Source organism: Cibotium barometz, chromosome 38 (assembly GCF_041138505.1).
Source record: "Cibotium barometz isolate CiBa-2024 chromosome 38, ASM4113850v1, whole genome shotgun sequence".
NCBI classification, from domain to species: Eukaryota; Viridiplantae; Streptophyta; class Polypodiopsida; order Cyatheales; family Cibotiaceae; genus Cibotium; species Cibotium barometz.
This window is the reverse complement of record NC_141083.1, coordinates 4413808-4416860: the sequence shown is the minus strand read 5'-3', so window position 1 is coordinate 4416860 and position 3053 is coordinate 4413808. Positions and strand designations below refer to the sequence as shown.

Sequence of the window (3053 nt, the reverse complement as noted above, 5' to 3'; positions counted from 1 at the left end):
AAAAAGCTTCAACATGGGCAAGATAGCTTGAACAGAGCTTTATCTCCTTCTTCCTCCACAAATCCTTGTGTTTTTGGTGCTTTTTGGATTCCAGAATCCACTTCTTCTGTCAAGTTGGATTCTAGAATCCACTTCTTGTGTCAAGTTGGATTCCAGAATCCACTCCTTGTGTCAAGTTGGATTCCAGAATCCACTCCTTGTGTCAAGTTGGATTCCATAATCCATTTTTTGTGTCAAGTTAGATTCCAAAATCCACTTCTTCAAGGAGGCTAGATTATGGAGTCCAATTTTGCTCTTGAGTTGGATTTTGGAATCTAGCTTTTCACAAAGTAGGATTCTGGAATCCACTTTGTCTCACAAGCTGAGTAGGATTACCAAAATTTACTTAAAGCAAAGATTTTAAAAAATAACTTTCACTTCATGTTTTGTTTTTTTCCTAAATAATTAAGATTTTAACAATAATACATATTTTCTCAAAACTTTGGATTTCATTTCACAAATAAAAATTTAAAAGTTTGAATTTTTTACAGAAGTGCAAAAAGGATTTTGGAATCCACATGTTTTTTCCACTTGAGATATAGACCGTTACTTTTCACTCCGAAATTTCAAAAAAGAAAAGAAAAGAAAAGAAAAGAATTTAGTTTAAAATTCCAAGCAACCAACATGATTTTTTTTTAAAATTTAAAAAAATTAGGTAAAAAAATGGTTTTGTTTTTTAAATTTGTAGTTATAAAATATTTTATACTTTTATTTGTTTTAGGATTTTGAGGCAATGTAATAAACATAAATAAATAAAATATTACTCCTAAAAATTCAAATTTCAAAAAGACACGCTTACCTTGAAGTAGAGTTTGCACAAAAAAAGACACGTTTGTAGAGAAGATAGTTGAGTGCTCCAAAGCTCCAAACACAACTTGCGCATGTGAAAAATGAGCCTCTCCCTCCCCTTTTAAAGCCTCATGGTTTTTAAATTTAGAATTATTTATTTAATTAATGTTAAAATTATTTTCCATTGAAAAAAGAATAACCCTACTAAGGCACTCGACGGAGAAGTACTACCTAAATTATTACACTGAACCTTCAACAGAGAAGTACTACCTAACTCAAACTTCACACATCTCCCCGACAATTTTACTAAAAGAGGTATACAATTTGTGGAGTCACAAAAAGAAACTCTAAACCCCACTCTCTCACTTCCCTCTTTCTTTGAGAATATGGAGACAAGATTTCTCTCACGTCAAAATTCCCAAGAAGAGGAGGATGGGTGTTTGCCAAATATATGCGGAGTTGAAAGCAAAGCGAGACATAGCAAAGACTACAGAAGAAAAATGTAAGTTAAGTTTGAAGTTCTAGATCTTTTAAAGTGGCTGTGTTGGTTATTTTGAATTAATTTTTTATATTGAAAAAATAGTGACACTCTTGAATCTCTTTTGCAGTGCCAATTCTACATGCCTTCAAGATCCACAGGGAGCAGCAGAGCACAGAGTGCCAGAAATTAGTAAAGCACAAGAAAAAGTGTTTAGAGAAGAAGGAGAAATATTTAGGCCTTGTCATTGATGGCATGGAGCAAAAGAAAACCATGTCACATCATTTCATGCGTCCTCCTAAGAATCTTAAGGAGGAAAATTTTATCCAACTCCATGTTGTAGGAGCCTTAGTTTTCAATGATGTCATGTTATCAAGGATCTTTATTAATTTTCCTAACATTCATAAAAACGATCCTAATTTAACAATCACCATCATTCAAAACATCATCAGAGAATGGCAAGGCAAACTACCACCCGTCCTCTACTTACAAACTGGATAACACTACTAGAGAAAACAAAAACCAAGTTCTCCTTACGTACTTGAATATGATGGTACAAAAGAAGATATTCAAGCTTGGGTTTTTGTTGGTGGGACACACACATGACCAAATTGACCATATGTTTAGTAGGTTCTCAATCAAATTGACAAAGAAAAGTGCATTTGACCTCTCATAGATATGCACCTTGTTAGGGGTTGCATATGTTCCCAAGCCCTCCATCAAAATCATGGAAGAAACATATGATTTTAGTTGCTTTGTAGCCAGTGAGGCCACTAACATGCCATCATTTGCACATCTCAATGATCATAGTTTTCAGCATCAATTTAGAATTAAGTAAGGAGAGGAACATACTCTCATATGGTCCAAAAAATACTCAAACTCTAAAGATTGGTTTGCCATCAGATTGGTTTGCCATTAGAGGGTTTGAAGTTCTTACTATTTGTTCCTTGTTATGAAATTAAACAAGCAAAGTACATGCTGCTCTCTACAACGAGCGAGACACAAAAAGCTGAGAAAGAAAATCACTCTGTTGATTTTCTACAATGTTTGAATGAGATCAAGGAGATAATACATGCTGAACATGTGTTTTTTGTAGCGAGCTCTCTGGCATGGTGGGATAGTTTTTTTGCGAAGCAGGAGAAGCTAGTTAAAGAGTTCAGGGATGACACATTTCAACTACAACATGCATAATTTGTGTGGCACAAGAGTGGCCTTAGTGAAAGGAGTGACAATGATGGTGTCAACAATGCACCAATTTTAGCATATTTATTATCTCTTGTTCGTGGTGGAGAAACAAAGGAAATGTATGTTGGTCCCAGGAAGAGCAGAAAGTGTCGACAACAAGAGAAAGAAATGTGGGAAGGAAATGTAAATGAGCTAAGTGAGGGCACAATGATCGCGGTTCTTGCTACCAACGATGAAAGTGATAATCCATTTCGGATTGCAAAAGTCACAAAGGTTTTTAAAGAGCATGATGTATAGAATGCTATGGAAGTGCATTGGTATCGGAAAACTAGAGAAGATCCATGGAAAGGCAAGAACGATCCTGAGATGTTAAAACAAAGCAAAAAGGGGAAGAAAGTAGGAAGTTGTCGCCATGTGGACATGCTCAATTTAGAGGATATAGAAATCCTTGTGTATGGGTTTGATTGAAAAAAAATATGGTCACTTGAACAAGACAACCATAGAGATATTTAAGCAAAAGGTCAAAGATCTCTCTTAGTCGGAGAAGTATTTGTTTTTTGCA

At 35.0% G+C, this 3053-nt stretch overlaps 1 pseudogene; it reads left to right on the top strand.

Moving 5' to 3' along the window:
* Positions 1–1925: 1925 nt before the first annotated feature.
* LOC147616261 (uncharacterized) lies at positions 1926–2788 on the top strand (annotated as a pseudogene).
* The last annotated feature ends 265 nt before the right edge of the window (positions 2789–3053 follow it).